Raw genomic sequence first — 12,563 nt, 5'->3', positions numbered from 1 at the left:
TTTCTGGAGCTTGTACTAGTCAAAGGCTTAAGTAGTGGTGTGTGTGTGTGTGTGTGTGTGTGTGTGTGTGTGTGTGTGTGTGTGTGTGAACATCTGTTCTCAAATAGACTATGCTTCTTTCCTAGATAGTTTTGTTAGTACAGGGTCTTCAACCTGTTAAGCATGTAGCATTCGCCTTCTGGGAACGAAAGAGCAAATGAATGAATGAATGAATGAATATCCAGGGTGAGCTGTGTTATTAACACAAGTAAGTCTCAGAACATGAGTAAATAAAGGAAAGTGTTCAGTTCTTTTCTGTTTCAGTGTTCTTAATTATGGCAACATATTCCCAACAAACACAACTGATCTCAAAACAACTTTGATTTCCAAAGAGAGGGTCCACAGGAAACAGGGAGTTCAAGAGCAGTTATGTGGAGAACGCGTGCTCACTAACATGTCCTGGATGTGGGTGTTCAGGAGCAGTTTGCAATTTCTATGAGTAGTTTAGGTTTTAAACACATACAGAACTAAAAGGAAAACAGAAACGCATCTCCAAACAGAAATACAGTTGAATGGCAAACGCAGAGGAGTGAGTTACCCGAGGCGACGTCCATGGCAAGCCAGCAGCTGCTCACTTGCAGCCAGATCAGGCAGGGAGAGGCCTTGTTCTCTTAGCCGTATTCTAATACAGGGGGCTGCCTTGGCTCTGTCTTAAAAGGATGCTGATATAAAAGCCCGGACAAGTTATTATCTGAGACAGCAATGCAGTAGAACAGCGTATGACCTTACAGTCATTGTGACCTTGCAGGCAGTGGGGTCCTGCCAAGGTGACAGGCGCTTAGAAGGCTCAACTTTGTTCCTAGGCATCTCTGGTGAGATCATGGGTGTGAAAATCATAATTTACCCATAAATTACCCAACTCAAACCATGTGTGGGTACAGGTCATTGTATATTATGTTTTGAATCTAAAATGGTCCCCACAGGCTGTCTTACATATGTCTGCCGCAGCTAGTGACACGATTTTGAAAGGCTATGGAACCTTTGGAAGTTGGGGCCTAGCTGGCAGAAGGAAGTCATCAGGGCCTTTGAAGGTCATACTGTTATCACTCTTGCTTTTTGCTTCCTGGTCTGCAGTGATGCCAGCCATGCACTTCCGCTGTCCTGCCTTCCCTGCCATCACAGGCTAAAAACCTTTTTTTTTTTAAATGTGGATGCTCCCCTCCTTTTTTTTTTTTTTTTTTTTTTATGCTTTTTTTTTTGGTTCTTTTTTTTTTTGGAGCTGGGGACCGAACCCAGGGCCTTGCGCTTCCTAGGCAAGCGCTCTACCACTGAGCTAAATCCCCAACCCCGCTAAAAACCTTTAAAGCCGTGAGCAAAACTAATTTTTTCCTCCATTCAGTTGGGGTTTTTTTGGAGGGGGTCTAGTACCACAGTTACAGGCACACAAAGGTAACCCATACTATTACACACACACACACACACACACACACACACACACATTTCAAGACAGGGTTTCTGTGTGTAGTTTTTGCTGTCCTGGAGCTTGCTCTGTAGACCAGGCTGACCTTGAACTCACAGAGATCTCCCTGCCTCTGCCTCTTGAGTTCTGGGATCAAAGGTGTGCATCACCACCACCTGGCAACACCTCTTAAAGTAAAGGAGAAAAGACAGAAACTATTTAGAAAAAGCACATATTCCAGGTCACGGCCAGGAGCCTCTAGTGCGTGCTTGTTCATTCACAGGTTACAGGAGGCACAACTATAGTATATTATTGTAATGCAGTCAGCAGAATTATTTTGTGTGTCTATAAATGATCCAAAAGCTAGTCTATATCAAAAGTGAATTTCCTAAGTTCTCATTACAGAAAGGCAGAAAATGGAGACAGAGGGCCAAATGAGTGTGCTCGATTCGCAGTAGACAACCGCACCAGTTCCTGAAGGCCATTCCCTTCTAGAAGTTACCCTTTCTGATTTCAGCTCTCTGGCATGTCAACCACAGGAGGCTATCGTAATGGAAGGTCTGATCTGTTTAGATTGAATGACTGTTCTCTTCATTTGTAAATAGTTGCTTATATAATATATTAGAGTTTTCCAGAGGAACAGAAGTAATTGGATATATAGACATCTAAGTGGGGATTTATTATGGAAATTGGTTCATACCATTGTGGAGACCAAGAAATTCCATATATCATTCACGAACTGAAAAACTAAGGAAGCAGATGATGCAATCCAGTCTGACAGCCAGGACTGAGGAGCAGGAAGGTTGGAGAACATGGTGGCTGCTGGCCTGAGGCCATGGGTCTGCCTGGCGTTCTGATATGTGGAATCAGAGGAAGAAAGATATCTCAGGTGAGTGGGGGGTAGGACCTTGTAGGGGAGTGGATGAATTTGCCTTTCATATGTTCCTTCATCTTATTAAACCCTCAATGGGTTGGATAATGGTTGCTCACATGGGTGAGGGAAGATCTTTGCTCAGTCTACTGATTCAAATAAATACCTTCACAGACATGCTTGGGATTAATGTTTGCCCAGCAATGGAGTGCCCTTCAACCCAGTCTGTTGACGTCTAACATATGGGAAATGTAATTAACTCTAAATGAAGAAAGAATTAATAATGACTTTGACTTTTGGCACAACGAATGCTCAGTATCCCTTGAGTGGCAACCGTTTCTTCTACTTGGTATCATAGGTAATTTGTCTCTTAAAGTACAGAGTACCCAAATTATCCGAAATGTGTAAGATCTGCTTGAACTATGACTTCTTAAAGAATGCTTAAATTTATAATTAAATAATTAGCCATGCTATATCACTTGTGAATTGTATATAATCTAAAGTAGTCGATCATAAGCAAATTGTAGTAAAATTGAATTTTGGGGAAGAGAAGAAGCTATTTTAAAAAATGAATCCTTAAATCAACTTTGATCTTTCTGGAAGGTAAGGATTATTGGATTTGGGTCTATTTAATAACCACAGAGTCATGTGGGCAATTAGGCCAACTTCAGTGCCTTCTAGAAATCTGAGATATAGTCAAAACCTGTCTCTAACAGCGAAGGAATCTATATGCTTATATTGTGGGCATACGTATGGATGTGTATGGTTTATATTGGCGTGGGATGTGATCGTCTTTCGATTGGTGTGGGATATGCTTGTGCTATCTCATGCTATCTGCCACATTGCCAAGCAGTTCTCCTTTTGGAAAGATGTCAGGACAGAATTCCTAAGCCCTCAGAGCTAAGCATAGCTATGTGACTCGATTTGGTCAGTAAAATGTGATTGGGAATTCAATGGTAGATGTCAGTCACAGACAAAAGGCTGTCAGAGCCTCTCAGGACCCATGGAGAACTTGTGTCAGAGAGAAAGAGACTTTCATTGATCTAGACTTTTGAGGTTTCAGGGTTGCTTACTATAGCCTGTCCTGGTGTAATGATGACGTCACCTGCACATACAGCCTTGACCTGCTTGTCAGTGGCTGTGGAGACGATGATTGCTGAGAAGCCATCATAAAAATAGCTTTTGTGACTGAAAGGCATAGCAGTGATGACTATAAATCCATCATAAAAAATACCGGCTTATTTGATGTCGCAGAATGAGAACCAGAACAATGATGGTCTGTCTGGCATTGCAGGACAGTTACCAGCATAAATGTTGTGAGGATTTCTTTCCTGGGAACCAATACATTTATTGGACCTATAGTATGGCTGAGGGCATCCTGGTAGGAGCAGCTTCTCTGGAAAGTCTCCACTCAAGATGGATGATGGCCCCCTCCGTCGTCACACAGAGTCCCCTTCACTTAATCTTTCCCAGATGTTGCCAGGGGATTCAAAAGCCATGTAAGATTAGGATGCGGTTCCATACAATGGCTAGGAGGAGTGACCAGACACTCAGGTGGGTGTTCAAGAATTTTCAGCATTCTCTTTTTCCATAAGGGAAGGCCAGCAGCCTACAAGCTGGCCAGGATAGACTCTTACAAGTAGGCCTGGCTCATCTCACAAATATGGCGGCAGTTTGGCCAGCTTTACAACAGCAAATTATTATAAAAGATCATGTTACAGATTATTTAAGAAACTAACACACTCCACTGAAAAATTACTAGGAATTTGATAATACTAAATGTATTCAAGATAAATGTTCAGAGATGGATAGTTTTTATACTAAATGTTAAGTATAATGAAAACTATATTTAAGATTAAAATATTCTGCACAAATTTTAGAAGGGTTTGACGGGTTAATGTTTTAGTTCCTAAGTTGAGCATGGCAGTGTAAACCTGTAGTTCCAGCACTTGGGGGATAAAGGCAGCAGGAATTCAAGGCTAGCCTCGGCTACAATGAAGTTCATTCTCCAGCAAATAAAATTAATATAATAAAATAAAATGAAATAAACACCCAGCAGCCCAAGTTCCCTTTGTGTGCCAGGCCAGGCTGTGGAGGCCGTCTAGACACTTCACTGGCTTACCCTGTCTGCTGGCACACATTGAACAAAGTATGTAGGAGCCGGGAGAAAGATGTTCACTTGACTTGTTTTGATAAGGCACCTTCCTTATAGCCTTTTCTTTTTTCTGGAAAGAAATTATCTATGGTAGCTGTCAACCCGTACACTAGTCAAGAGTTGTCTCTACTCCTCCTGACACTGATCTGGAGGTTGGGGGACACTGAGAAGTCCCACAAATCTGACACCCGGCCCCAAAGGCAGTGCCCATTTTTACCTCTGTGTGTAGTTCAGCTCTTATGAGCTTTCTTCCAATGAGGTCGTTTGCATTCACCTGCAAGTTCCCCTTTCTGTTTTTGCTTAGAGGTTAAATCTTACGGTTTATTCATCTCACTTTTCAAGTTGCCTTCCGAGTTCCTCCCCTTCCCCCAGCTCCCAGGGGTCTTTTTCTAATTATAACATACAATTAAATCTAGAGTAAGCAAACCCCGCCCCCCAGGACAAGTTGCCAAGCACCTTCTGAGGTGGGGCCTGGTCACAGAGCCTTACCTCTTCTTCATAGTCCTTGAGTTGCATCCATGTGACTTGCTCTCCCGCCAATTGTGAGCCACGTCGGCACTTAAAATTTTATAAGCTGCTGCACAGAGCTCTGCACCTAGTCCAGAAAACATCTGCTGTGTCTCTGTGCTCTTCTCCTGCAATCACCCTTGCCAAGACAACACAGCCCCTTGTTCTGCGTCCTTAACCTGGTGATGGTTCTCCTGTTTACTGTTCCGGAGACTCCAGTCTCAACATCTGTCCAATGCACGTTTTCTCCTTGTTTTGTTCAAACAGTCACAGAGGCACTACTCGGGTTTAGGACATATATCTGGACATTTTCAATCTCTACTCCCCTCTGCGTGCTGTTTGCCAACACAGTTTACTGATTTCTCAGATCTTTGAATACTTTGAACTACTTACTTTTCAGCCCCTGTGAGTTGGGAATGTTCAGATTGTTCACTTACAGCTCGTTTTGCTGTTGCTGCTGTTGTATCCTGGAGTGTTTGAAGTAATACCATAGCATCCAGTTCTTACTGCAGGCTGGTAGATTATTTTAAAACTCCAGCTAGATGTTAAAATTCAGGGTGGAGTCTTTTAAAAAATGTAGATGCCCACATACCTATCTTCCCCCCGGTAGGTTATTTTAGATTAAAGAATTGGGTTTGGGCTCTGAATCTTTGTAAAACTTCTGGGAAGTCTAAGGACACTACTGTGTAGTAACTCCTCCCAGTTGAAACATTTTATCATGGAGGGGGATCCTTAAGTCTCCGAAAGTAAACAACTCAGAGGTCTCAGAAAAGTTCTGAAACTTACAAGATTCACAAGGTTGGGTCTCTTCAAGGCTATAGAAGCAATAAGGGCTTCTCAGGACGTAAGACTTCTCAACTTGTCAAGCTGCCTGCAGGTCATGCAAAGAGGGTCAGGGTTCTAGATTTTATGAATAGTCACTCATCCTGTGGAGAGTGTCCAACTAATGCTGCTGCTTTGAGTTGTCCATGTTCCTGTAAGTAACTCTTCACCCATACTCCTGGAAGTAACACGATAAACTCTGGCTTACCAAGTTGAACTTTGGCGATACCATTACTTAGGTATGTACTTGGTTCCCTATCTGGTTTGAAAAGATGTTTATGTCTTCTCAGGAATAGTATCATACAGCAACACATTCCAAGGACAGAATCTCAGGTCTCTGGCCAGTTTATCCCATACTGGCTGGCCCCAACAGGACCCCGTGCCCTGGCCTCATCAGCACTGATCCTGTCATTTGGCTTTATTAGTTACCAATGCCAACAGAGAATTCATTTAAGCTAGAGAGAGCTTGGATATATGGGAAGGCTCAGGGGCAGGACACAGGCTAGATTGCTGTTCAGGGAAGATGTGGTGAATTAGAGTCTAGTGTGGGCAGTTGAGAGCGTAAGTGGGAGTCCAGGTGGGAGGGGGGAATGCAGCCTTTACCTCATAGATGAAGTAGGCAGTGGTAGAGGCTACTCTTGGTATTGGTCATAATGTTACCAATGGCAAATAGTTCCTAGTTCTGTGTTTTCTTCATTATCTTCACTTCTTTTTAAGTAACTAAGGCTATATTTGGCTTTTAATATTCTCCCTTAAGGGCCGTGATGTTGAATATTGCTTTTGAATTTGATGGGGTTTAGAATAATGTAGGAGACCAACCTCTGGTGTGTTAGGAGGTTTAATTGAAGTGTGACGCCTCTCTCTCAATGTGGGCAGTGCTATCTTATGGGTTGGGGGATCCAGGCTGAATAAAAAGGGTTATAATGTCAACTTTATCTCCCTGCATCCTGACTGCAGAGTCAAAGGACCAGTCACCTCTCTACCTCTCCATCTTGATGGACTCTACCCTGCCTCTGTGAGCCAAAATAAATGCTTCTTCCTCCAGGCTGATTTTTGTCATGTGTGTGGTCATAAGCAATGGCAGCAGTCACTATTTGGGGGTGGTAAGTATAAAGATGGCTTCTGCCCTGCACGTTGCACAAGGTCCTATTCAGTTACTCCTTTGGGTTTCTGCACGATGGACCAGAGGCTACCGCTCACCTGCCGGCCAAGGCAGTCAACAACAGCAAACCAGGACAGTCTCTTTTCCTGGTGTGATTTCTGCCAGTAGCTGGTTTGTTTTGTTTTTGCTGAGTTTTCTAGATTCCTCTTACAGGATGAGGGAAGATAGAGTGAGAAATGAAGAGTTTGTTTGTAGTTAGCCTTTCTCCAGATATAATTGGGCAGGCATAAATTTTCCACATTTTTACGCCAAGAACATTGAGGCTTAAATGAAGTTAAGCAGCTTGCCTCAGGCCACATAATAGTGAGTAGTGGAACTGGGTTGGAAAACCATGCCTCCCTGGCTCTAAACCTCTGCTTCTTTCATTACCACCTCAGGCTCTCTTTGTGGAAGGTCTGCCAGGGGATGGCGAAGCATTCGTGGTAAGACTCAATTGAAGTTTTGATCAGACACAAGTCTAATAGCACGTCTGGGAATAAGCTTATGTTTACTGGGGGATTTGGGAGCAGATTGAGAGATTAAGTGCACGTGGTGTCTGAGATATGGGTGCTGAAGTTAGTTAGGATGGCTGCAGGCTGACTTTGCTTACCTTGTAGTTTCACCCAGAGCATCCTGGGATACGTCCGTTGTTCAGGCTGAAATAGTAGTGACTGCAGAATTATTAATGTATGTGATTTCTAATTCACTGTTGTCCTTTTGCATGAGTGAAGAGGGAAAGCCAGCAGGCTCATAGGCACACACCTTTGCGGATTTCCCTGAGTAGTCCCTGGTAATTTTGCAGGGTGTTTCTGGTTGGTATTTCCTTTTTTTGGTGCCCCTGAGAATACGTAAGGGAGGAATGAGCCTATTGCATCTGCTGATAAAGCTTGGCCTAACAGGCTCTGCGGGGTGCTCTGATGATCAAGGAGTCACTGGAGTTAATAATCATGGGGGCAGTGTCTACCTTTCTACCCCTGTGGATATGGAGTGCTTTAAAATGTTTGTTGAGGGCTAGAGAGATGGCTAAACAGTTAAGAGTATTTGATGGTCTTGTAGAGTGTTGCCCTAGGCCTTGTGGTTCCCCCACCCCCACCCCATCCCCTACCTGCCCACCGCTCCAGATGATACTTGTGTGTAGGGGGTAAGAAGGTGGGGAATCAACAACACAGATCCTGGGAGCCAGATGAGAAGCAGCAGCAGACTGGTTAAATGAAATAAAGAGGGGTGCCTATATACCAACCCACCCCCAACTTAGTGTGCAACTGTTGGTCCCTCACAGCTGGCACTAGCTGAGTGACTGCCCTAGTCACAAGCTCTGTCTTTGTCTCCCGGTATCAGGCAGATTCCTGGGTTAGGGAACGCAGAGGTGCCTGCTGCACATGTGTGAGTCATGCATGTGCACGAGTGCCTGTGCAGGGTACACATGTGGTGGCTCATACCTCTCAATGACTCGCATTCCAGGGGCTCTGATGCCCTCTCTGGCCTTCGTGGGCACCAGGCATGCACCTTTACATACATGCAGGCAAAAACTTTTACATGCACAAAATAACAATAAATAAGTCTAAAAGAAATTTGTGAGGTAAATACTGGTCATTGGTTCCACATGCTCTTCTCAGGTTAGACTCCCTAACTCAACAGACAATGTGTGGAAACTCAATCCACGATTCTTCTTTAACTTTCTATTTTAGCACGTTATTTATCATTTTTTGATTCTTTTGTCTTTTCTTGTTCTCTGTACAACTTCTCAGTATATTCTTACATTTTTAGCATATTGCAGAGAAAAACTGAGCTGCGAAGACTGTCAGCACATCTTAGCAGTTACTGAGAATTGTGGGTCTTGCTAGTTTTGAAGCTCTCCTCATCCATGGTCCAGGTAGGCCATCCATGACTAGAAGGGATGTGTCAGGGACAGTCAGAGACTGACAGTCTTCAATAAAGTAGAGGGCACAAAGAAGTCAGACTTTCTCAGAAGCCTAACCTCCCCTCTCCCATCTTCCTCTCCTTCCTCCCAGTCTGCAGTTTACCAAGCATTGCTGAGTTAGGACTAGACAGGAGGGGACAGGTTTTCCCTAAGTTCCATTTTCTCATTGATCCTTCCAGGTATTTGCAGCATCCTGGGTGTGAGTGAGGACCTGGGAACATGAGTATTCAATTTTTATTCACATCTAGAAAATGTCTGGGGTTTGGCCAAGGAAAGGGGTCAGCTTCTTTGGTCTGGCTGGGCTCAGTAGAAAGTGAGATAACGTGCACATGGGACTTTTAGAAACAGAACACAGTCAAACCTCACAATTAGTTTATATGATGTAAGACCTTATTTTAAAAAGCATGCCCGTTCTCTTAATACACCGGTGGGTCTTTCCCACCTCATCAGTCACTAAAGGCAGAGAAGTCTTTAGGGACTATTTTGTTTGCGGTTTTTTTCTTTCTATTTCTTGTCCTACAGGTCTGAAGGTTACAGGGTTTTAAGGTGGGGATGACCAAGCAAATTCCTTCTCTCTGAGTTGTCAAAGAAATCAGAAATCTCTAAGAGTTAAGGTGCTAAAGGAAAAACTAGGCAAAGCAAAGCACACACTGCAAAGACGCTTATCCTCGGAGGGGAGGCACTACAGAGGGCAAGAAGCTACCTGTCCTAGTTTGCTTTCTGTTGCTATGATAAATGCTCAAGTCACTTAGAGATGAAAGGGTTTATTTTAGCTTACAGGTTACAGTCCATTATCAAGGAAAACAAGGGTAGGAGTTCAAGGCAGGGTGCTGGAGATGAGGGAAACTGAAGCAAGAGGCCTTGGCAGAATGAAACTGGGTTGCCTTCCATGACTGGTTCACCTTGCTCACTCAGACATCCCAGAATCACACGCCCAAGTGTCAGTCTGATGAAGGCAACTTCTCAACTGAGAGCTCCCTTCCCATGTGTCTCTAGCTTGCCTCTGCTTGAGAAAGCCTCACCAGTGCCTCCCCTTAAAATGGTTAGATCATGACTCAGTTCTCCTAATGATACATACTCTACATTTGTAATTCATGGGGCCAGGAGTTCACTACCATCATTTTGCCTAAAGCTGGGCTGGGTGGTAGAGCTTTAGTCAGTTAAGCAAAATCTGTCTCCTCCAGTTTTCCTCAGACATTTCCACTGCATGACTCCTTTATGTGACAGCTTTTTAAGTGATATATTATTGAACCTTTCTGTTGTTTTTTGAGACAGGGTTCCTCTGTGTAGCCTTGGCTGTCGTGGAGCTCACGCTGTAGACCAAGCTGGCCTTGAACTCAGAGATCCAGCTGCCTTTGCCTCCCAAGTGCTGGGATTAAAGGCCCGTGCCACCAATTGTATAGTTTATAATAACATCCTGTGTTTTCATTTGAAATTGGGTTGTGAAAGTCTTTCTGACATTAAAAGAAATTAGAATTGTAAAGGCTGCGGAGTTCCACATTTATCCCTCTCTTGTTGAACATGTAGGTTATTCATAGTTGTAACTGTGAATGACAAAACCGTGACTCCAAACTGACTCCATCTCTTTCTTTCCTCACACTGTCTTACATAAGAGGTTGCTACTAGATCAAAATGTATGGAGGTTTTTAAAGGAATCTATGTATATTGTATTTTATTCTTCAGAAAACAGTCTGGGGTAGAAACTGGGGTGCAAGACTTATTAAGGGCACTCTCAAGATCTGAGGGATGATGAAGGTAAGGGTTGGGTAGAAGAAGCAGAACCATGCTGTTTCGTGACAAAGGCATCCTTTTTTTATTTCTGACCATCCACAGTTGAATATGATGAGGTCATTATCCACAGTTTACTATGATGAAGTCATTATCCACAGTTTACTATGATGAAGTCATTATCCACTGTTGAGTATGATGAAGTCATTATCTACATCATAAAAGAAGGTTGAGTTTTGGCATTGCCTCTTTTGCCTCTAGAGAGGTGATCATGATGCTGTTACAAAGGTGTGTCCGTGATTGATTTGTACCTGGCAGTTGGGCCATCCCTGTCCCTAGCATGGCAATGGAATTTGATCATGGCATATCATTATTTAGTGCTGTTGAATTTGAGTTGTTAATGTTCATTTTTTTTTTTTTACATCTATAGCATTAGGGGTTCTTGGTCTATAGTTTTCTTTTCAAAGTGTCTTTAACTGGCTTTGTTGTCAGGGTAACAGTGGCCTCAGAAAATGAGGCTATAAATGTTTCCCCCTCTTTGATGTTTGGATGAGTTTGTTAATGACTGGGGATTGGGCATAATTCTTTCCATATTAGAGTTCCTTAGTGAAGTCATCTGTGTCTGGAGTTTTCTTTGGGGAAGGCTTTTGATTATCGACTTAATATTCTTGTTTATTATTGGTCTAGTCAGATGGTGTCTTTCTTTGGAGTTGAGCTGTGGGTGGTTGTGTGGTTTTGGGAGTTGATCTCTTTTAGTTCATCTGGTTGGTTGATGCTTGTTTGCTTCTAGGAGACCCGGTGGCCCTTGATATTTCCAAATCTTTTGTTGTAACATTTCCTCCTCAGTTATACTTTTCTTCCTTTGGACATCTCCTTTGTTTACTGCTTTATCTAACTACAGATTTGCCAGTTTTATATACTTTTAAAAAAACACTAATCATATGTTTCATTGCTAAAACTTATAAAACTTGCATATGTCTGCTGTTCCTTCTCATGCATATCATCTGTCCCCATTATGTCCTCATTCTCATGAAGGGCTTATGATGGCTCCTTGTTTTCCCAGCGATTCAGGTCATCTTGGGTCTTGACTCCCTCATTACACAGAATTTCTTTTCCTCAAGATATGGCTACTTGTGTAAATGGTCACAGGACCCTTAAGGGAACTGAGGCAATGATTCCCTTACATACTTGGCTCTGCAGGGCACTAGGCTACTTCCTCAGTCAAAAGGAGGAATATATAAAACTTCATTCTAGAAACTGGGCAAGGGATCACAGCTTTCTCCCTTTATTATTAAATTTTAAATATTTCCTTTATTGTTGATTGTAAGTGAATGAGAATGAGGACACGGCTGGTCCTAGGGAGGGTTGAGAAGGTTTTGATTGTAGAGATGAGGGAGAACACTTAGAGTCCAGACTGAGTGTGACCAGAATAGACTGGGTCATGAGAAGGGGGAGGTGAGTGAGAGAGGAAGAGAAAAGGGCAAGGAAGGGAACCAGGAGACGGGGAGAAAAACCAAGAGGACATGTGGACAAAGAGCTAAAAGAGGGCATGGCCAAAATGGCTATGTTTTATAGGAAAGAGAAGCTGGAGGAAGCGAAGCTGAGCTTAGGGGCTGGGGAGGTTTAGGGGAGGGTGAGAAGAGGTTTAGGGTATGACAGGGTGAGAAGAGGAGAGAGGAGCCAGGATTCTGTAGCAGATGCTTACAGTGCTGGCAGACACTAAGAGGACAGTTGACCAGCATCTGCTTTGATATGTTAATAGGCACCTCAGTTAGCCATTTGTCTCAGGTTTTCTCAGGACCTAACCATAATGTCATTACATCTCTTCCCCCTTCTCTTTCCTGCCCCCAAACTCTCCTATGCACACCCCTGCTCTTTTTCAAATTCATGACACACACACACACACACACACACACACACACACACACACACACACACACACAGAGAGAGAGAGAGAGAGAGAGAGAGAGAGAGAGAGAG

The sequence above is a fragment of the Rattus rattus genome, chromosome 5, assembly GCF_011064425.1.
Source record: "Rattus rattus isolate New Zealand chromosome 5, Rrattus_CSIRO_v1, whole genome shotgun sequence".
In the NCBI taxonomy this organism is placed as follows: Eukaryota; Metazoa; Chordata; class Mammalia; order Rodentia; family Muridae; genus Rattus; species Rattus rattus.
Note: the sequence above shows the minus strand (reverse complement) of the source record.